The sequence below is a fragment of the Zalophus californianus genome, chromosome 3, assembly GCF_009762305.2.
Source record: "Zalophus californianus isolate mZalCal1 chromosome 3, mZalCal1.pri.v2, whole genome shotgun sequence".
In the NCBI taxonomy this organism is placed as follows: domain Eukaryota; kingdom Metazoa; phylum Chordata; class Mammalia; order Carnivora; family Otariidae; genus Zalophus; species Zalophus californianus.
The window spans coordinates 61,161,033-61,185,267 of record NC_045597.1 but is presented as its reverse complement, the minus strand read 5'-3'; the positions used below and the strand labels follow the sequence as shown (position 1 = coordinate 61,185,267).

The 24,235-nt window shown below is 39.4% G+C and overlaps 1 long non-coding RNA gene across 5 annotated transcripts in view; it reads right to left on the bottom strand.

Annotated features, from left to right (window-relative positions):
* Positions 1-6,901: 6,901 nt before the first annotated feature.
* The window catches only part of LOC113919506, a 33,250-nt gene continuing 15,916 nt past the window's right edge, over positions 6,902-24,235 (bottom strand). For 3 of the 5 annotated variants that reach the window (XR_003519037.2, XR_003519036.2, XR_003519040.2), the window contains 3 exons: positions 24,103-24,167; positions 10,558-10,825; positions 6,902-10,175 (listed from right to left, as the gene is read on the bottom strand). This is a non-coding gene — a long non-coding RNA (uncharacterized LOC113919506). Of the gene's footprint in view, positions 10,176-10,514; positions 10,826-24,102; positions 24,168-24,235 lie in introns of all 5 variants that reach the window. The other 2 variants (XR_003519038.2, XR_003519039.2) reach the window with 2 other exon arrangements.

Sequence of the window (24,235 nt, the reverse complement as noted above, 5' to 3'; positions counted from 1 at the left end):
TTCACTATCTTCTCTGTCTGGAAAATTCCTGATCATCCTTCACAGCTAAGTTCAACTGTCACTTGCACAGTTAACTTTCTGCTGACATTTAGCAACCTCTCCTCCATCATAGCCCTCCCACAAACCAACCAACCAACAAACAAGCAAACAAACCTGGCCTGGTCACAGAAGAAAACTCATCCATCTCCTTCTCTCACAGCACTAGCCACATTGATACACTCATGCAAACGTTTTCTTGAATACCTCACTGTTCTAGATGCTGCAAAACAGTGATGAACACAGACAAGCCTTCATAGGGCTTTTGGCCTATTGAGGATAAACAGAAAATGAACCAAATAAGTAAATTGTTTATGAGGTATATTTAAGGAGATAAGTGTTTATGGAGAAAATAAAGCCAGAGAACAGTAGGAAGTGCCAGGGTACCAGTGAGAAGTTTACAAATTGAAATTGGGTAATCAGGAGAGACTTCAGGGAGGAGGTGACATCTGAGCAAAGACTTGAAGCAGGGGAGGGAGTGAGCAATGGGGATATCTGATGAAGAGAGCTCCAGGTAGAGGGAATGGCAAGTTCAGAGGCTCTGAAGGAAGAGCTTGCCAGTAATATTTGAGGAACAGCAAGGAAGCTCATGTGCATGGAACAAAGTGAGCAGAAAGAACAGTAGTGGAGACTAGAAAGAAAGATAAGAGAGTGGAGATGGGAGCCCAGATTGTTATAGGGTCTTTGAGGCCCCTGTGAGGACTTTGGCTTTAACTAGTAGGGAGATGGGAAACCATTGGAGGACTTGATCAGAGAACTGACTTGAGTTACATTTTTAAGGGTTCTTCTGTTTTATAGAATATGGACTGTTAGGGGACAAGACAATACTCCAGACAAGAGAAAATGGTGGTTTGGAGCAGGATTGCAGCATGGGAGGTGGTGGGAAGTGGTCAGATTCTGGATTTATGTCGATTGTAGAGCCAACAGGACTTCATGATGGATTAAATGACAGAAAGAAACAAGTCAAAGATGACTTCAAGGTTTTTTTGGCCTGAGCCAACTAGAAAGATGGAGCTGTTAATGAATTGGGATGATGAAGGTTGTGGAAGGAGCAGATTTAGAGGGGGAAGATAAGGAATTTGGTTTTGGATGTTGAGTTTGAGATGCTAATTAGCCTTTAAAGGAGAGATAGCAGTTTGTCAGTCGGATGTATGAGTCTGGAATTTGGGAGAGACATCTGCTGGAGATAGAAATTTTGGAGTCATCAGCATACAACTGATATTTAAAGCCATGACACTGAATGAGATCATAAAGGGAGTGGTTGTGGAAAGAAAATAGAAGAGGTCCAAGCCTGAGCCCCAGGGTGTGCCAGTGTTAAGTGGCTAAGCATACAGGTCTGTTATAGCATGTTCACATGTTATTGTAATTACAATATGTGTGGTATTGTAATTACAATATGTATTGTACAATTGTCTATGTGTGTCTTACACTTCCATTACACTCTGATCTCCTTGATGGAAAGGACTGAATCTTACTCATTTGTTAACAGCTTTATCTGAGGAATAATTTACCCACCTTAACACTCACCAGTTTTAAGTGTACAATTCAATGCCTTTTAGTTCTTACTCATTTTTGTATCTTCATTAACAGGTGTATGGTAAGCACTTCATAAACATTTTTACAATGAATGGTGAGTTTTTCAGTGAATTACTAAATGAATGAATGCATGTGATCTCAGATCAGTCCTTTACATATCTGGATGCCACTTCTTTGGGTACAAAATGAGAGTGCTGCCAAGAAGATTTTAAATACTCTTTCTACTTTGAAATTTAAATATTCCAAATGTTTGTTTCAGAGGCAAGGAATAAACCTCAGTAAGCTGCTCAGGTTTCCCCATCACTAACTTTTATAATGGCATTAAGACAAGAAATGTTTTTCAGAATTTTTTTAGTGCAATGAGAAATTGGTTTTGACCTTGTTGGGTCAAGTTATAACTGTCGAGAGTGTTGTTTGAAATTCAAAATCTCATCATGAATCAGGCATAAAAGACCAGAAACTTGGAATCTGGTATTATTTGGTTTATAAAACATACAGATGTAACATATATATATATATAACACTAGCACAAGGAGTGAATGTGAAGTGGAACCATATTGTCACAGGATTCCTGTATTTCAAATTTACCATTAATTCAACATTAACTCTAAGTAAATTGTGATAAAGTAGAGATTGTAATCCCTAGGGCAATCACTAAAGAAATAATACCAAGAGATACAACTAAAAATAAATACAGGAATTAAAATGCAATGCTACAAATAATTGATTAACACAAAGCAGGTAAGAAAAGAGGAACAGAGGAACAAAAACAGATAAGACAAATAGAAAACAAATAGCAAAATGGTAGACCAAAATCCAATCAGATAAAAAATTATGTTAAATTGACTAAGCACTCCATTTTTTAAAAAAAGATTTTATTTATTTATTTGAGAGAGAAAGAGAGCGAGGGAGAGTACAGAGGGAGAGTGGGAGGGAAAAGCAGACTCCCTGCTGAGCAGAGAGTCCTATGCAGGAGTGGATCCCAGGACCCTGAGATCATGACCAGAGCTGAAGGCAGCCCTTAACCGACTGAGCCACCCAGGTGCCCCCTGACTAAGCACTCCAATCAAAAAGCAGAGATTGTGAGACTGTGTCAGATTGGATAAAAAAGCAAGACCCAAACATTTGCTGTCTACAAGAGCCTCACTTTAACTGCAGAGACATAAATAGAGTAAAAGTATCAAAAAAGATATAGATGGCAAACCGTAAGCATAAAAAAGCTAGAGTGTCTATATTAATAAAAGATAAATAGATACATAACAAATAAAAAGATAAATAGATAAAATAAGAAAGTTTAATAAGAGGCAGAGAGGGATATTTTATGAGGCTATATTATCAATTGTTACAATACATAACAATTATATCTATTGTTGTAACACAAAATAAATGTAGAGCTTCAAAATACATGAAGCAAAAACTGGTAGAACTAAAGAAAAATAGACAAATGAATAACATAGTTAGAGATTTTAATATGCTTCTCTCAGTAATTAATAGAACAAATAGCCAAAAAATTAGTAAGAATATAAAAGATCTGAGCAACATTATCAACTGCTAAAACCTAATTGACATTTATAGAACAATACCCTCAACAAATTCAGACTACACATACTTTTCAAGCACATATGTAATGTTCATCAAAACAGACCATATCCTTGGCCATTAAGTAAGTCCCTTCCAAAAGACTGAAATCTTACATAGCGTATTTTCTGACCACAATAGAATTAAAGGAGAAATAATAACAATGAAATAAATGAAAGTGCCAAATACTTTGAAATTAAATAGCACATATCTGAATAACCCATGAGTCAAAGAAATTGCAAGGGAAATAAAACATTTTGAAATGAATGATAATGAAAACACAGTATTTCAAAATTTGTTTTGCTGAAGCAGTGCTTAGAGGGAAACTTACACTTTTAAATGTTTATATTAGAAAAGGAGAAAAGGTCTAATGTCAATGATATAAGCTTTGACCTTAAGAAATTAGAAAAAGAAGAGCCAATTACACTCAAAGTAACCAGCTAGAAAGAAATAGCAGGAGTCAATGAAACAAAAAGCAAATAAAAACAAAGAAGATTAATGGAACCAAAAGCTGGTACTTTGAAAAGATCAATGAAAAAACAGAGAAGGTACAAATTAACAATATCAAGAATAAAAGAACATATAGAGCCCACTGGCATTAAAGGATAATAAGGAGATATTATCAACAACTTATGTAAATAAATTTGACAACTTAGATGAAATAGACAACTTCCTTGGAAGACAGAATTTATCAGACTGACATAAGAAGAAATAGAAAATTCAAATAATCTCATACCTACTAAAGAAATTGAATTAGTAATTTAAAACCTTACCCAGATAGCTTCCCGGTAAATTCTACCAGACACTTAAGGAAGAAATAATACATATCCTTCAAAAACCATCTCAGAAAGCACAGAAGAAAGCAATAACTTCCAAATCATTGTATGAGGCCAATATTAACCTGACACCAAATAGGCATAAATGTTACAAGAGAAGAAAACTATAGACCAATGTTCTTCATGAGCATGGATGCGAAAATCTTTAACAGAAGTTTGGCAGATCAAATTCAGCAAGATATAACAAGGATAATACGTCTTGAACAAGATATAAAAATGATAACACATTTATTCCAGGAATGCAAAGTTGGTTGGCCCTTGAACATCGATCAATATAACTCACCACATTGAGAGTGAATTTTGATAAAGTTTCTCATAAACTTGGAATAGGAAGTAACTTTCTCAACCTGATAAAGAACATCTATGAAACAAAACAAAACCAAAAATAGCTTAAGGCTAAGATCATCTTTTGTGTTCAAAGACTGGATGTTTTCTTCTTAGAATTGACAATATGGCGAACTTGTCCATTCTCACCATTTCTGTTCAACATTGTGCTAGAGATTCTGGCAAGACAATAAAACAAGCAAACAAACAAAAAAACAACAAAAGGAAAGAAAGGGAGAAACAGAAGGCATACAAACTGAAAATTGAGCAGTAAAGTTGGTTTTATTCACAAATGAACTTATTTTATTCATAGAAAGTTTTGAAGAACCAAGAAAAAAGCTACTAGCACTCATAAGTGCTCAAGATATAAGGTTAATATATATAAATCAATTGTATTTCTATACAATGGAACAAACAAAAAATAAAGTTAGAAAAAATTAAATTAAATTAAAATTCTGTTTATAACATAAAAATGTAATCTTATGGAAAATTAAATATGTGCAAAGCCTAAACACAGAAAAATACAAAATACTACCAAGAGAATTTAAAGATTCAAATAAATGGTGAAATATGCCATATTCATGGATTACAAGATTTCATATTATCAATATGAATGACTGTCAATTCTCCCAAAATTGATCTGTAGATTCAATGCAATTCTAATAAAAATTCTAACAGTCTTTTTTATAAAAATTGGCAAGCTTATTGGAAAATGACCAAGAATGACCAAAATAATTTTGAAAAAAGTTTGGAGAAATTACCCTATTTAAAGCCTTACTATAAAAGCTACAGTAATCAAGACACTGTGATTTGTCCTAACAATAGATATATAGACCAACAAAGTAGAACAGGGTACAGAAATAGAGGTAGACATTCGTGGTCCCTTGATTTTCAACAATGGTAGGAAGATAATTCAGTGGGAAAGTATAATCTTTTCAACAAACAGTGCTGAAGCAACTAGAAATCTATACAGAAAAAAACGAACCTCAACTCACCTCACACCATCCACAAAAATAAATCAAAATGGGTCATAGACATAAATACAAAAATTAAAACATAAAGATTCTGGAAAAAAATAGGAGAAAAATCTCTGTGACACTGGAGTACGTTAAAAAAGGGTGTTTTTGATAGGATACAAAAAAACCACAACCGTGAAAGAAAGAAATGATGAATTAGAGCTCATTACAATTTTTGAAATGAGCTCTCCTAATGACGTCTTTGATAATATGAAAATGGAAGTCACCTATTGGAAAAATGTATTTGTAACACACATATCTGACAAAGGACTTGTATTCAGAATACATAAAGAACTTTTATAACTCGGGGTGCCTGGGTGGCTCAGTTGGTTAAGCATCTGCCTTCAGATCAGGTCATGATCTCAGGGTCTTGGCATTGAGTCCCGCATTGGGCTTCCTGCTCTGCAGGGAGCTGGTTTCTCCCTCTGCTTCTGCCTCTCTCTCTCTCTCTCTCTCTCTCTCATGAATAAATAAATAAAATCTTTTTAAAAAAAAGAACTTTTCGGGGCACCTGGGTGGCTCAGTTGGTTAAGCAACTGCCTTTGGCTCAGGTCATGATCCTGGAGTCCCGAGATCAAGTCCAGCATTGGGCTCTCTGCTCAGTGGGGAGTCTGCTTCTCCCTCTAACCTTCCCCCCTCTCATGTACTCTCTCTCTCTCCTTCTCGCTCTCTCAAATAAATAAATAAACCTTTGAAAAAAAAAGAACTTTTATAACTCAATATTAAAAGGACAAACATAATAGATTAAAAATGGGCAAAAGATTTGAATAGACACCTCACAAAGAAGGTATAAGGAATGGCCAATAATTACATAAAAATTCAACAGGGAAACACAAATTAGTCATCAGGAAAATGCAAATTCAAATCACAATAAATACAACTTCACACTTACTAGAAAGACTAAGATTTAAAAGACTAATGTGAGAGTTAATTTTATATAGCAATTTGAATGGATCAGGGGATTCAACAGGTATTTGGCTAACCATTATTTCTGAGTATGACTGTAAGGGTGTTTCCAGATGAGATTAGTATTTGAACTGATGGATTCTGTGAAGTGCATGGCTCTCCTCAGTGTGGGTGGGCATCGTCTAATCTGTTAAAGGCTTAAGTAAAACAAAAGGTGGGGAAAGGAGGAATTCCCTCCCCCTCCCCCGTTTTTCTGCCTCGTTGCTTCAGCGGGGACATCTCATCTCATCTTCTCCAGCCCCCGGACTAGTATTTACGTCATTGGCTCTCTTGATTCTCAGGCCTTCAGACTCAGATTGAATTATACCATCGGCTTTCCTGGGTCTCCTGCTTGCAGATGGCAGATCATGGGACTTCTCAGCTTCCATAATCACATAAGCCAATTCCTCATAATAAATCTCTTTTTATAGCCTATTGGCTCTGTTTCTCTGAAGAACCCTGGCTAATACAGCTGACAACCCCAATTTTAGGTGGAGATGTTAGGCAAATGTAATTTCTCACAAAATGAAATATATACCTATCCTATGACCCATCAAACCTACTCATAAGTATCTACCCAAGGGGAATGAAAATATATATTCACAAACAGCCATATACAAGGATGTTCATAGCAGTTTTATTCATAATAGTCAAAACCTGGAAATAACCCAAACATCCATCAGCAGAAGAATGGATAAATACATTGCAATATATCTTTAAAATAAAATACTACTCAACAATAAGAAAGAACACTCCTCCAATAAATGCAACAATGTAGATGAATCTCAAAAACAGTATGTTGAGTGAAAGAAGCCAGATTCAACAAATATTGTATGATTCCATTTTTATGAAATTCTAGGAAAATGATCTATAGTGACAGAAAGTGGATCAGTGGTTGCTTGGGGATGGGGGGGGAGGTGGGAATGGGGACAGTTGGGATTTAGCTAGTGTTGTGTCATTAACTAGCTGTGTGAACTTGAGCAGGAGCTCCCTACTCCTAGTTTCTTCAAGTATAAAAGATAGTTGGATAGAGTCGGGTCACGCATACTGGCTGGTCTTTAGGGTCCCTTCCAGGCCCTACATTCTTGGACTCTTCTGCATCTGGGCCCATAAAAGAGTAAAGCAAATGAATTTGTTGGTGATGTTTACACTGAATTTCTAAAAACTAGCATTAATTGTCATAAATTATTCTTGTCAGAGAAGAAGGGAATAATTATCTAGCATATATATATATATATATATATTTCTTTTTCTGGAGAAACTTATGAATTAATTGTAAAATAGGCTGGAAAAATGAAGAAAGACTTTTCATTGCAGTAGCAGGAGGCCTGTGATTTTGATAGGAAATGCTGAATAAAGGGTGTGGTAAGTAGCAGAAGGAAGTGAAAGTAAAGAAAGAAAAAGAAAGCACAACATCCAGCAAAATGAGGGCTCTTATCATCATCCAAATTACTTTCCTGATACAAATTTGTTGAGCCACTTATTTTCCTAGTAAGGTCTTTTCACAAGCTATTATGTATTGTTTATAACAGTCAAGTAAATAGACCTCACAGTGCATTTCATAAGGGCACTTCCCTAAGCCCTTCTCTGAAGGAACACATTGCCTGTTTCACAACAATCCCATGAGAGAGGTACTCTGCTAGTACTTATCCTCTCCATTTTACAGATGGGGAAACTGAGACACATCCCACTATATTACCTTTCCAAAAAACAAGACATTCTCAATTTGGAAGCACAGCTGGCCTCAAGGCTTTGGATAAGGGATCATGGGCCTGTAATACCTAACTTGCTGGAGGGTGGTGAGGATTAACCGTGATAATGTATGTAAATCCCTGGCACATACTCAGTTCTCTATAATGGTAGCTATTACTTGAAGGAACAATTAATGTTAACTGTTAAAATTGGTGAAGTGTCTTGGAAGATGCCAGATTAAGAGGATCCTGGGCCAGGTGGCAAGAGTATTTGAGACAAGGAAACAGCTTAACAAGGTTAATTGTGTGACAGTGGAGGGCATATTCTGGGAACGTGAAATGCGGAGGGAGTAGGCTTGAGGTTCGGGGACTGTAGAGGAGATGAGGCTACATATTGTGGACAGCTCGAACTGTTATGTCAGAACAGGAAGACTAGAAGCTTTGGTGTGTGGAGAGGGTGCTGGGGTCTGATACAATCTTACCAGTGTCTTTAAGGACAGAACTCCTAGTGACAGCATAGAGCATGGGCTGAGGTGGTGGGTGGAGATAGAGGGACTAGTCAGGATGTTCTTGCAAGATTTGAGTTGAGACTTAATGAAGGTCAGACATGGGGCTGCAGAAAAAATGGAACCTTAGGAACACATTGGGAGACTCCAGCAGGATACTGGGTGGGAGACGGTGAGAAGGAGATGCTGGAACTGAAACATTTCTGGGATTTCAGGCATAAGTGGCATCTAGGCCAGTTCTGATTGTGGTCAATGGCTTCAGTAACAAGAGGGACTAGGTTTGTATGGAAGGATGGGTTCAATTCAGGACCTGTTGAGTCTGAGGTCTACAGAACATCAGGTTGGAAATACGGGCCTGGGCTTGGGAGATGAGTTGGCTGGAGGCAGATGGAGAGTCATCCTCTTAAAGACCACAACTGAAACTGCCCAAATAGATGAGATCATTGAGAAAGAATAGGCAGCATGAGACAATACTACCATTATTCGTAACCATTAAAAGAATCTGCCTATGTGCTTGGGAGATCTTTACCTATAGGGCAACGAGCATCTGACAAAATGAAAACATCCGAGTGTAAGTCTTGTGTTGGCTTTTACATGTATCCTCTCATTAATTCTCTCCAGAACAGTGTGGTGTAAAAAGAGAGAGAGAGAGAGAGAGAGAGAAGGGACAAATCCTGGTTACATTTCCTATTTTCAAGGTTTAGGTGAATGAGGAACTAGAAAAGGGCAGAAAGACCAAGTTTTGTAAATGTCACATTAAGCCTCCAACAGCCAACTTCTCATCATCAGACAGATCCTGCTTTCGTTATTCCCGGACCCTAGGTGAAGGTCAGGATGCACATGTCAGGAGCTGTGTGACAACCTAAGGGGACGTTTAGGAAGTGCCACGTGCATGGGACAAGAAGCGGTATTTCATCATGGATTGGGCTGGATTGAGCTGGTCCTGGAAGGCTCTGAGAGAAAAGACATGTGTGTTGGGTCCTGAAGGCAGCAGAGCTTGGAGAAGTAGAGAGAAGAGCGAGAGGACCATGTAGGTCGAGGGGGCCACAGCCGGGAAGGTCAAGCACTTTCTCTTCACTCATTTACAACTGAAATGGACCACAAAGTCCCCTACAAACCCATTCTTCTCACCCCCCTGGCTCTATGTTTAACAGTAAATTTTCCACTTACTCTGAATGCTGTTGGAACATACTTATCTTTTCATCAGGTTTGGCAAAACAGTGACATATGATCTTCCTTAAACATCAGCATATCTCAGCTTTTCTTTCAGTTTCTTATTTATTTTCATTCCACATTTATTTACATACCTGCGATTTTTCAGTGTGAGCTCTGTTAATGTCAAATAGTGTTACATTCTGAACTATTGACATTATGCCTGGAGATTTTTAAAGAAAAATTAATTCTCAATTACTTCCACGTTAATGCTCCCTGCCCACCCCCCCAACTCAGGAGGGGCCCTGTAGCAAGGTCATGTCCCAGATGGAAGTGGACATTTGCTCTTCCTTGGCTTCCCAGCACCCATTCGCCCTCCTGTTCTTAAGAGCACTCTGAATTCCTTGTTGGAGATTACTGGCTCCTTATTATGAGAGTCTCCATGGGACTGTCAGTCAAGGAACCCTGTCTTGTTGCCAAGAGTAATCACTGACTGAAGTTGGCCAATCAAATTTTATTCTAGGACAGTTCATCTTGAGCAGGGTCACTTAAGGTCTGTTAAAAGAAAAAAATGGAATGGGATTTATTTCAACAGAGATGCTTTGAAGGGATCATTGATTACTTCCTACCACTTAGATAATCCAGAGCTGCCTGGTTCTACCCTTTGTGAGCCTCATTCTTTAGGTTCTTTCTTGATTTTCTGAGCAATCTGATAACTTTCTATAATTAAATAATATAATAATAAAGATAATATTTATCACTATATATTATATATCATATAATATATATGAAAAGTAAACAAAAATAAAGATACATAAAAAATAACAGAGTCAATTTCTATTGTTTAAAAAATATGAAATAAAAACAAACCAAAAAATGAACTAATTCACTGACCCTACTAGAAAATCCACTGTTTCCAGTTGTCAGCCAAAGTTACCTCCATTGCTGTGGGAAATCAGGGGTGATAAGAATGGATAGGAAGGTATTCACTCTCCACCCTCCTCCATCTGCTGTCTCCCCCAGAGGATGGTTTGAACAGGACGGATCAAGAGGCACCAGTGTTCTCTGGCTCCCTATTGAGCGGGGTCTTCTTTCCATCTTGAAAACAAGGTCTGGGTGTGAGTTTTCTCAGCTCCCACATTAAGAGATTGCCTCAGGTTCGCTGTATCCAACGGTATGCTTTTAAATGTTTAACAACTGGCTCTCTGAAAAGAAGGAGGAGGAGGGAGAGTTCTTGTTCGTAGTATTTGCTGATTTCTGCAGTATAGGATTATCACTACAAACTATATGGCTGCCAGTATGACGTCATTTGATAAAGAGTTGGGAAAAGATGCTAGCAATTAGCTTCTGCATGTCCTAGCACGTGGCTGGCGACGTCTCCCTACAGAATAACATGATTCTTTCTCCTTCAGAGTTCCACCAACTTCTCCTCCTGTCATTTTGGGTGGAGAGGTGATCACTTTACTGCCTCTAGCTCTGGGCACTTTCCCTAATCTCTACACACATCTTTGTAAATTGTCCATTTCTAAGGTAAACCAACACACCACACACACATACACACACACACCCCCCTTCTCTAATTTGAAAGTGCCATCTTTTTCATGTGGGCATTGGAGTAACCAGCCTCCAAGGTGGCTCCTAAATTTGAATACTTGATCTACTTATAAACGGTGTGACTTGGGCACAGTGTCACCGTGCAGCAAACATGAATAATGACAGAACCTATCTCAGAGTGTTGGTGTGAGGATCTAAATCACATGGTGTATGCAATGCGCTCAGAACTGTGTCTGATACTTAATAAGTACTTATGCAAATGAGACCTTTGATTATTAAAAATGAATTTTATATCACATTCATATCACAGAGCTCTCATTTTGAGACTGTCCTGTTATTGCAGTCTCTATTTTCCCAGTCATGCTTTTCCCTCTTCTTCCCAGAATTGTCATTGTGTTGTTGCTGCTCAGTTTAGCTAAATGTACTTGCTTCAATTCCTTCAGGATTTCTCTGATAACTTGGACTGATGCAGGCATTTTCTGTTTGCTATAAATTTCTCCACTTACAAGAAAGATTTTTAACATGCATGTACATTCAGGAAAAGAGGAAAATGATACATACTGTTCAGGAGGATTCGGTTGTCATGGAATTAGTAGTAATAAATAAGAGTTAGCTGTATCTCAAACAACATAGTAGATATAAATCAAAGCGAAAGGGAAATAAGAAGTCACATGGTTACAGCTTTTGATTATCCTGATGAGGATTATTTATAGCAAATCTTGGCCTGCAATTCTGCTGAAGGTACTAAATGCATAGAAGAAATAACTTAAAACATCGCCATCAAACTGCCAATGGCTAGGATAACATTCTCACTCTAGAGCCTCAAGGTGAGACTTGGAATGTCAATAATTATGGGAACCACAAGCCTAAAGATAATATAAACACCCCAGAAACCAATTTCACAGTTCAGAATCCCTTCCCCGTAGCTTCCACTTTAAGCTGAGGGGTCAAGGTTTTACGCACCAAGCCGCTCTCATCTCCACCACTGAGCCACGGCTCTCCCCCAGAGTATACCCCCTACTTCAGCTGTGAAATGCACTGCCTTGAATGGAAGGGACTTGCTTTTTTAGCAGCATCTGCCAGCCTTATGACTCCTTGCTGCAGAATCCTGACAGCAGGGACCTGTCACTCATCAGAAATCTGCTCCCCCTCCCCCACCTGGCCCTTCGATGCTGAAGAGCTTGGCGGTCTTCGAGACGGCTCATTCTCAATGTTCTTTCGCCATCGGGGAAGTGTACTACAGGTCGACCAGTGACTAAAGAAATACTCAGAGGCCTCAGAAGTCTGTCTCTTTGTGATAATAAGATGAGGAACAGCTCCATATTCCCGCCCAGCTGCTCTTGAAACCTCAGCCCTGTGCTTATTCACCACTTAGACTGCTTCCTTGACTATCAAAGACTACCTCTTTCTCTCCCCAAACCTAAAAGTTTATCCCTGCCAAGGCCACAAAACCCTGTCCTTAGAGATTCTGCGGGGACAGGCCAAGGATCCGAAACAAAAGCAATCTCACGATGCCCTCCTTGTCCCAGGACTACAGGAGTTTCCCTCTATAATTCCATCACTAAAATATTTTCACTGAAAAAGACAAGTAATCTTGCGTTTGTCTCCACGGGCTCCCAGGATTGATTTGGTTAGATTTCTGGAGTTGGATATTTTTGTCCTCGAAGTCTTCTTTAAACTAGAAATCCAGTGTAAGGTATGGCTCTGAAAGTCGAGAGGCACCTGAGAAGCTGGACCACCAACCATGGATGGCCACTGACCTGTGGACAGCGCTAAGGATTTCTTTCATGTGGCTAAGGAGAAGGGATTCTTTTGTAGCTTGCAGCATTTGGCCAAGACTGCCAGTTGTGCCCATCTCGAGAGGATCGAGAATCAGGGAAGCTACCCTCTTATCTATTGGGGGGGGGGTGTGCTCAACTCTTTATGCATAGATCAGCTCTTTGTCAAAAAGTGTGGTGTTGGTTTTAGGCCTATCTTAGTTTGATTACCAAAGGTTCCTTTTAATCAGTTGCAAGCTGGATCTGGGTAGGAGTCCAAGAACTAGGTATAGAATTATGGCTGAAATTAAATTTTGCTGTTGATTCCAGTAAATAAAAAGAGATATTGATTGGGGCTAGGACAACCTTGATGTTCCCAGTCAGACTGTAGTCAATACTTACTGTTCATGTTAGGGTCTCAGCAGATATATCAATCAGGATCCCAACAAGAGAAAAAACAAAACACTCAATTTAGGATAACTTAGGAAAGTTTATAAGGGACTAATTATAAAAGTACAGGCAGAGGTTAAGGGAATGATATGGATAGATTAATTCAGATATGGCAGAAGCTGGGCAGTTACCATTTTTGGCCCTAAAGGACAAGGCAAGGGAAAGTTATGGAACCTGTAAGAATCATGCATAGCAGGGCTTGAGAGGAGCCATGAGCAACCTTTGGATAAGGGTCAGAGCCACCCCAACGAAACCTCTCCCTCTCCGCCCTCCTTTGGATCTCCTGCCAGACTCCCCTTTGACTAAACCCATCCTGAAGCCAAAGACATGGAGCCATACAGGGGCAGCCTCTGGGGCTGAAAGCAGAATGGAGAAGGATGGGGGAGTGAATCTGGAGGAGCCAATATATATTATCTGGCACCCCTGGATTTCTTTTTTTTTTTTTTAAGGATGTTGCAGTCTTTTTTTTTTTAATGATTTTATTTATTTATTCATGAGCGACAGAGGTGGGGGGAGAGAGAGAGAGAGAGAGAGAAGCAGGGAGAAGCAGGCTCCCAAGGAGCAGGGAGCCCGATGCGGGACTCAATCCCAGGACCCTGGGATCATGACCTGAGCCGAAGGCAGACGCCTAACCATCTGAGCCACCCAGGCGCCCTGGCACCCCTGGATTTCTAAAGCACAATAGGATCTCCTTCCACTTACCCTTCTTTTTTTTTTTTCCACTTACCCTTCTAATCAACCTAATCATGCCTCATCTTCTCTAGGTTTTTCTTAAACATGATGATCTCCCAAGGCTTCACCTCTAAGAACACCCTCTGGAGTTCCTGCTGCCCCCATCTTTTATCTATGAATTTAATTCTCACCACTGCACGTGGTTCCTAGGAATGTAGCCCCAGCTTCAAGCTAATTCAACTGCCTGCTGGATAACTTGACCCAGATGGCTGCTGATACCATAAAATCAATAGGCCCCGAACCAAATCCATAACCTTCCACTACACAGCTCCAAACTGGCTCCTCCTCGGAACTTATACTACTTCTGTTAATAGGACCGTCGTTCTCCCAATTAGCAATTACTCCAAGTTCTGTCGTGCTTAGCTATGCTATCCTCAGTTTCATGCTTTTCTGTGCTGTGTTTTTCTCCTCCTCCCCTCTCCCTTCCCCTCTCTTTTCCTCCTCCTCCTCCTCCTCCCCCTCCCCCCCCTCCTCCCCGCCCTCCTCTTTCTCCTCCTCCTCCTCCTCCTCCTCCTTCTTCCCTTCCATTTGTTGCAAAGTCCTTACCTTCTTTCAGTGTGCTTTTCTAGTGTGTGTGCTAGCTCATGATTGTCCCAGTTATGGGTCTTTACTTTTTACCTAGGCTGTGTAATAAAGTCCTGAATATAACCCTAGTGCCAATCCATTCTGTACCTATTCCAATGCACAAATATTTAAGTTTCTTGCACCAAGTTGCCTCATTGATTCAGCCATAATTTTTGCCCTTGTCCTCCCTGAAATAGGACATTTGAAGGAAGGGAAATCTTCCAAAAGCAGTGCCTGTAGCATATCCCATTCATTTTGCCTGTGACAACCTGAGGCACAGAGAAGCTGCTAGTCCATATAACTTGTCCCTCAATCCCAGTGTTCTGATAAGTCTTTGATGACTCCTCCTTACCTTTCCAGTTAGTAGAGCATAAGTTTCGTAGCCTGCTATACCAGGCAATTCCTTCAACATGTTCCCAACTCGTCTTTTTAGATGCAGCTATCTGCAGCTACCCTACAGATAGCCTATACTCTACCTAAAGTCAAAATTTTGGAATACGACTTGCGATTGTCCTCATTAATGTCTTTGCACATCCCTTCTCCTGCTTGAATTGGCTTTCTCTCCCTCGAGTCCCCTTCTACCTGCTGAACATCTCCCACCTTTCAGACCATATGCCATGGCATTCTTCCTTTCCATCCTCTTTTACAAAGTTCTTTACAAAGCAGTTCTGGATTTTCCCCAGCCAAATGTGATCTTTCTCTTTTGTAAATCTCCCAAAAAATTTTCAGCTCTGCTATCTTACCCAGGTCTTTCAAGTATTTTTATTACCCTGCTCGTGGTATGTGGACACTTCTCTTAGCCCTTTATTATATCATAAGCTTCTTCTAAGCATGGCCGATGCCACCCTCTTTTACTTTGTATCGCCTATGGTGTTAATGCAATATATTTCACAGAAATATTTTTAATTCTGTAACTATTTTTAAATTTTGACTGTGATATATTTCTTCTGCAGAAACAACTGACTCTGCCCCTACTCCTCCAACATAACTGTGTCTCACGTGTAATCCTCTTGGAAGGGATGAAATTTTGTTGCTATCACTGGTTTCTTGTCTACTAAGATGATGGTATTCACCAGAGCATGTTTCATTTCTCTGCTGCCTTACCACTCTCCTTGTCAAACTGATAGGAGAGAAAGACAAAGGCAGGTTTATTTTGTAAGTGAATTCTATTTTGCAGTTAAATTGTGTGTGTAATGTATGTTGAAGAAGTGAATGCATAATCGAAAGGATGCTTGCCTGCCCTGATGGCTACTAGCCATACTCTGTCTCATTGGATACCTTTCTGTTCAAATCTTACCTTTGCCAATACCTGGCTGAAAGACCTTGGAAAAGTCACTTAAGCTCTTTGAACCTTAGAAAGTATGGAGTAGGCTGAAAGTCTTCAAACTTTTCTTTTAAGCCGAAGAACTCTTATCAAACAAAATCTTACTCAGACATGCACTATGGAAACCTGATGAAATCAGAGGCAGAAGTAGTTTGGCTGAAAACTGGGGAAGGAGCTTTTGAGGAATGAGGCGTGACAACTAGCAGACAAGTCCATTCCATATCTAACTCTTCCTTTAAGCACTTTATCAAAGAATACAGTCAATGCTAGGAGATTCACACTAGCACTGACTGGTAGGAGCTTCTAAAATTTTAATTAATTGAGGACATTAAAAATGAGAGACAGATACCACTTCACACCCAATAGGAGAGCTATCATAAAGGGAAAAAAAGCAGAAAATAGCAAATATTGGCATGGATGTAGAGATATTGGAATCCTTATTTATTGCTGATGGGAAGGTACATGGTGCAGCTGCTGTGGAAAACAGTATGGTGTCCTTCAAAAAGAAATTGAACACAGAATTACTATATAATCCAGAAATTCTAGTTTTAGGTATATTATACCCGAAAAAATTGAAAGTAGAGACTTGAATAGATGTTCATACACCCATGTTCATAGCTGCAAGGTTTCTCTGCAGCCAAAATATGGAGGGAATCCAAGTATCCATCAATGGATGAATGGATGAACAAAATGTATATACATGCAATGGACTATTATTCAGCATTACAAGGGAATGAAATTCTGACACATGCTACAGTGTGGATAAACCTAGAAGACATTATGCTAAGTGAAAGCCAGTCACTAAAGGACAAATATTGTATGATTCTGTGCCTCATACTTGTATGTAGTACCTGGAATAGGCAAATTCATAGAGACAGAAAGTAGAAGAGTGGTTATCGAGGGCTGGGAGGAGGGAGTAATGGGGAATTAGTACTCAATGTGGAAATTTGAGCACTTGAGTTTGGGATGAAGGACAGTAATGACAGTGGCATAGCGGTGAGAATGTAGTTAATGCCACTGAATTGTACACTTAAAAAGGGTCAAAATAGGGGGCGCCTGGGTGGCTCAGTTGGTTAAGCGACTGCCTTCGGCTCAGGTCATGATCCTGGAGTCCCGGGATCGAGTCCCACATCGGGCTCCCTGCTCGGTGGGGAGTCTGCTTCTCCCTCTGACCCTCCTCCCTCTCGTGCTATCTCTCATTCTCTCTCTCTCAAATAAATAAATAAAAAATCTTTAAAAAAATGGTCAAAATAGTATATTTATGGTATGGATATTTTATCACAGGAAAAAACTCAAAAAATGAGAGGCAGAAATAGAATATATTTATCAGTTTTAGAGTTATTGCAGTATGGAGAAAATCTGCAAAGCGTATATAGAACCCAGAATGAGTTTCAAGATATCTAATGATTTTGAAGTTCTCCAATTTTGGATAGCGAATTTCTTCAATGCTGGTCTCAGGCTAAAGATCATATTCACTGGACAAAGACCTGCAAAGTTTTCAGTGATGATCTCAATGGCTTCTAGGGCTAGACAGGCTGTTCCTTGTTCCTTACACTGGTCTCTGAAGTCTAAGTCTCCAGTTCTTATTTTCCATCGGAAGCCAGGAGAGAATTCCAGGAACGAAGCTAATGACTGGGACTTCATGCCAACACATAATCAAGTTTGCCTAGGAGAGGGTCAAGGAGTGCGGAAGTGGCTCTCACAGCCCCAGAGCAAGCCACAGAAGGGAGTTCAGTCCCGGGAGCTCTGACTGCGGCAGTGCTCAGCAATTGTGGTCATCAGGTAAGGGAGTCATGTTCAGGCCACAACTTGGAGGCAAGACTGGCACCTCCCAGGGAAAGCACAGATTGGGTGTATAGGTTTAGTATGTCCTTTGTACCTAAGCTGTATCTGAAAAATCTGTCTGTTTGATTAACAGATTTTTCTATAATCTGCTATATATTAGTTTGGCTGTCTTAACACCAAACAATATTAAAGTATAAGTTTAGGCAGTTCAAGGCCAATATGGTAACTTTACAATGATCAAGACCCAGGCTTTTATCCTTTTTTTTTTTTTAAGATTTTATTTATTTATTTGAGAGAGAGATTGAGCAAGAGCATAAGCTGGGGGTGGAGGGTGGTAGGCAGAGAGAGATGGAGAAAGCAGACACCCTGCTAAGCAGGGAGCCTGACATGGGGCTTGATCCCAGGACCCTGGGATCATGACCTAAGCTGAAGGCAGATGCTTAACCAACTGAGCCACTCAAGAACCCCTGAGACTTTTACTCTTACTGCTCTGCTATCCTAGGGTGTGGTCCTTGTCATCACAATCCAAAATGTCTAATTATATTCAGCAGCAACATAAAAAAATGGGGGGGGGAGGAGAAAAACATGTTCTTTCCCTTTAAAGCTACAACCCTGGGGTTGCATACATTGCTCTGCCCCCACCCTAAGACCCGGAACACTCAGATGCAAGAGAATCTACATGATGGAATTAATTCTGAGTGTCTGTGTAAAGACCTGCTAAAATTCTGGGGTTTACTTATTGAAGGAAAATAGTCGGAACTCCCCGAGCTGAGCATTTCTCCTACTTGAAATATTGGTGATTGCTTACACTCTCCAAAGTGGGTGGGTGCCCTAAACCTTGAGTATTTAGCCTCATCGGTCAGGTCTTTGCCTTTTGGGTTGCTGATCTTTTGGTTGTAGGTCTGCCTTACACACTTACCACCTTGTGTGCTCAATCTTAGAACCACAGATCAGTTATGCTCCGAGATTATCAGTTACCACCTAACCCTGAAGATCTGTTCCTGAGCCTACCAGGACATAGTATAGCTCATTTCCACACAAGCTTCCTGGAGATTAGTGGAATTAAATGCAATTTTCACTCTATGCTATGTATTTCACAATGAGCATACACATGTCCTATATAGCAATTCAGTAAGAAAATTACTATCCTTATTTTACCATGATGTAATAGAGGCTCAGAAATGTTAAGTAACTTTCACTAGGTAACTCAGCAGCAGAAGTGGGATAGCATGCTTCTTTGTAAGGAAATTATTACAAATACAAAGTGCTGCAATAAGAAGGATTTTTGAAAAATTCAAGAACTCTATAGTAAAAAGTTAAACACTTCTGGCTAGAGTGGTTACAAATTAGGGAGGAGATGGACCATATAGGACAAGTCCTGATAGGTCTTCATACGGCTAGTATATTGAGATTTTCCAGAGAACAGAACCAATAGGATGTGTGTTTGGAGGGAGGGAGGAAGGAAGAGGAAGAGTGAGAGACATCTAGACTGGTACTTATCAGATATCTGGGTACTGTACTAGCCAAGCTGACATACAAAATTAACCACAGTGGCTAAGAAGAAGAGAGGCAGATTTGGGTAAGCTTTGAGTGCTAGACGAATTGGTTTGGGTTTATTAAATTATCAAATTATGAAACATGTATAATAGTATCTGAAACATGTATAATAGTATCTCAGGCGCTCAAATTATAATTTCCTTTCTCTGTAAGAAGATTTTGAAAGTTGTCGAGTAACATGTTGAGTAGCATGATCAAAGCAATACTTATGGAAAACCTTTTTGGTAGTAATGATATGAAGTATTAAAAAGGAATCAGACAAGGAGAAGGGATATGAGTTAGAAATCTATTGCCATCGATCAGGCACGAGGGAATAGATTAATCACTTACTATGGGTCAGGCACAAATAAATGCTCTATTTATTTTTAATCTGCCAAATTTTTATTTAAATTCTAGTCAGTTAACATGTAGTATAATATTGGTTTCAGGAGTAGAAGTCAGTGATTTATCACTTACATACATCACCCAGGGCTCATCATAACAAGTGCCTTCTTTAATGCCCATCCCCCACATAGCCCATCCCCTGCCCACCTCCCTCCATCACCCCTCAGTTTGTTATAGTTAAGAGTCTCTTATGGTTTGCTTCCTTCTCGTTCTTCCCCCCGCTTCCCATGTGTTCATCTGTTTTGTTTCCCAAATTCCATAGAGATCATATGGTACAACTACATGCTTTAGATACATTATCTTATTTAATACTCATAACCACCCTATAAAATAGGTATGACTTGACCAATGAAGAACTGAGACGTTCTCCCCACCCCACCCCAAATGAACTTGCCCAAATCTTATAACTGGGGAATGGTGGAGATGGAATTCAAACCCAAGTCTTCTGATTCCAACCTCTGCTGTCATTAATGAGGGTGGTAGCAGCAGAAATAAAAAGGAGGGGGACAGAGTCCAGTAACATTGTGGAATTGAAAGGATTTAGCAACTAGTCAGATGACAAAGACAACTGCAGAATTCTGAGTCTAGATGGATTTTTAGCAGGAGAAAACTGTGGACTTTTAGGAAAAATAGGGTAGTCTTTATTAGAAGCTGGTTTTAGAAGAGTCGGAGATTTTTGGATTCATTCAAGAAATATTCATTTAATGATGTTTGTGTGCTAGGCCTTGTTCTAGACACTGGGAATCTATCCGTGAACAAAACAAAGATCCTTGCCCCCACATTTCCAGTGTGGAGAGACACAAAATAAACAATAAATAAGTAAACTGCAGTTCACGCCAATGATAAGTATTGAGGAGAACAGTAAAGTGGGGAAGGGCACTCAAGGAGTCACAAAAGTCCTCACTGAGAACTCGTTTAGGTAAAAGCCTCCAGGAGAGGTGGTTGTGTCATGCAGGTGTCTGGGGGTGTGCATTCCAGCCAGAGGGAAGGACGGGGAGAGTGAACAAAGAAACGCAGAGGAAGAGACAAGGTCAGGGTCTCATCGGGTAGGACCTTACAGAGCTTAAGAAATTTTTCTCTCTATTCTGCAGGAAATGGGATGCCCCTGGAGGATTTTGTGCAGAGTTGAGTTAGGAGGTGGCTTTCATTTTAAAAAGTACCGCTGTGGCTGTTGTGTTCAGAAGGGTGAGGTGGGTCAGGGGTACGGGTGGAAGCCCGTACACCAGGGAGGAGGCTACAATAATCCGGGAAGAGTTGATGGCGGTGTGGGCCAGGTCGGACGCAAAGAGAAGGAATCAGACTCTGGATATATTCTGAAAATAGACCAGATTTGTTGACTGGATGCAAGGTGTAAGAAGGAAATGTGTACGTGTTAGGCTAGAGTTTTTGTACTTAAGTGGTATTTCTAAGAGTTCTTGGAACCATGATGACTGGAGTGTGAGCAAGGGGCCAATGCTGGAGACAAAGTTTTGAGAAACATTCACCACAAAGCCAGTAAGATGACTTTGAGAAAGTGTCCAGAAAGTGTGTGTGCCCGATGCAAGTGTATAGCTAAAGAATATAATAGAAGATATTGAATCTTGAGTGATGCAAAGGTTTGGGGGGTGAGAGGGCCAAAAGAGACAGATGGGGCAGTAGGATGGCTGTCATCATATCCAATTCACTAGATTTTGTCCTTTGTGACTCAGTCTTTGAAAGAGAATGAATCAACATAGTACTATCACTGCTATTTTTGGATGTCTACTAATGGTGATATTACTACAATCTATTTGTGATGAAAATATTTGATCATTTGAATCATCACATAAAACATCTGACAGTTGACAGAACTTTAAAAAATTAGAAGGGCGACTGGTATTCTTTTTTCTCTTTAGTTCCTTTTGTTTCAGGCTGCTTAATTTGTACTTATGAAAAATGCGTCCCATCCACCTGTGATGAACTATTCTATTCTTCCCACAGACACTAACCTCATTCTTGTTTGGATTGAGTTGTTGTTTTTTAAATATATAAAACACTAAGATTAATTCAGTATTCACTTTTGGGCTTTTAAATTCTTAGTAGAAGTAAAACTGGTTCTCATTGGCTTTTCCTTTACGGGTTTCAAAAGACTGAATCATAGTTAAAAATGAGTGTTACACAAACAAGGCCTTCTGTGTGCAAACAACAAATCCACGATTTCACTGCAGAGCGGGAAGCCTCCTCTCTTACAGAAAGAAGCATTTAACTATTCAGAATGTTCCCAGTCGGCACTGATAGGCTCAAGGCTTACAGACCCCATGGAAGTGCACAATGTTCCACAAATCTTCTCCAACTTGATTGTCATCTGGACTTGGTTTTTCCTTACGGTCTTAGGTTACTACTAATCTCTCTTTGGTTGCATCTCATCAGCTGTACTCACCACTGTGTAATCTCACCATTATAATTTGCTGAGATCTCCTGTGCATCCCTTCACCCTATAAAGTGTCCACCTTACACTTTCCTTTTTTTCAGCCCACACCAATTTTCTTTAACCTGGGAGTGCTTCCTGCTCCCACTCAACCTTCTCTTCCTGCTTCAGCTGAATACATTTAATGACGGAGAGCATGCTTACATGATGGTTGTCATCATCAAGAAATACCTTTGGACACATAATGGATTCCAGACTGAAGATTTTTAAATTTAGAAGCCTCAGGTTTTAAAAAATATATTTCTACCTCCTCTCACCCACTCCAATTAACATAAAATGAAGGACTTGAGTGACTTCGTAATAGCAGTAGCCGACATTGAGAGCTTACCATATGCTAAGCACTTTATGTATTTTAACTTGTTTATTCCTTACAACAAAATTCTGTGAGGCAGTTATACTAGACTAGTATGCCCATTTTACAGGTGGGGCAACTGAGTCTTAGACCACTTAATTAACGTGGCCTTGGTCATACAGCCAGATATTGGATTTGAGCTCTAGCTGTGCAGTTCCACAGTCCACTCTGCCTCTGTACTTCTTCACAACAAACGCTTCATTTACTTGTAATGGCTCGGTCCCTTGTGTTTCTCAAGGGTGACAGCACCACTGGCATTTCATGGTTGTTCAGGGAGTCCCCTACTTAGCGGGATGTTTCGTATTCTTAGCTCCTGGCACTGAATGTCGGTAGCTCTCTGCTGGGCGTCTGCCTTCTGTCATTGAGAAACCAAAAGTGCCCTCATACATTTCCAAATGTTTCCCAGTTAATGATCTCCAGTTGAGAATTGTCAACTGAATTTAATTATCAAAATAAATAGACACATACTCCTCTCTCTATTTAATCACAACTTTTCTAACAGTTTTGTAAGTTTTTATAAGTTTGTAACTTTTAAAAACTTTTGTAACTTTAAAAATACACCAACACAACTCATAGGTAAAAGAAAAGGGTCAGGTTATGAAAATTAGGTAATTTTTATATGTGTTTGCCATGCTTTCATTATTCGTGAATAAATGATTTTGAGCGCAGTGATCTTGGATATTTTGACATTCATTATTAAGTATGATAAACTACCATTTACCCATTTGCCTAACAAACTTTTTTTTTTTTTTAGTGCAAAGGTAAACTTGAATTCAGCCTGGGCCAAGTCTCAAAGTCATGTATCTGAAAGTCATGATTTTTTTCCCCTTATGTTTATTTTTGGCTATCAAACTTCAGACCATTAGGCAAATGCCCGTTGCCCTTCTACCAATGCCAACACTTGCTCAAGGAGACCATAACAAGTAAACATATTTAGTAGAATAAAAAAGAATTCAGGAGTTTTGTCTTTTCTAATCTATGCTAGGTCCACTTTGTGAGACTTTGCACAACTGGAGCTAAGTCTCCAAGGTCATCACACGACTCAACCACATTTCAAGGCTGCAATGTGGACTTTTAACTCCATTTTAAAATGACTGCTTTCCCAAGGATGTTGTAACAATGCTCTGAGCTATGTATGAGGAATACATTTACTTAAGGAGGAAAAGGGGTCAATGATAAGATGTGTCCTAAAATAGATACATCTAGGAGCTCCCCTACCCTTTCTTGGTTCACTTATTAAAATAGCCCACTAGTTTTAAACAAAATATTTTATAATCTTGTACTCTCAACAACCAGGTAACTGTGTCCAGTTTTGTTCTTCCCCTCTTTGTCTATTACATATCAGTTTTGCAACATGCTGCCAGAGCTTCAACAACATAGTAAAGGAGATACTTTGATGTCCCCGAGGACTTAAAATTTAGGCCTTTTATTATTAGAACTTTTTAACAATGAGGTAGAGATTTAAAATAAGAATTTCCCTTTGACAACTATGAAATGACAACCAAACCTATATACTCTGGTATAGCAAATGTGTTTGAAATACACATTAAAATTCAGACAAAATGAAAGCAACTCACAAAAAAATGTTTTAGGAGTTTCTTGAAATCCAGTTTACTGAAATTGCCTTGAAATATTTTTATACCTGAGAAAAGAAGGCAGGACATACTTTTTAAACTGTAGCTTATCCATAATATGAGTATACATTTTTTA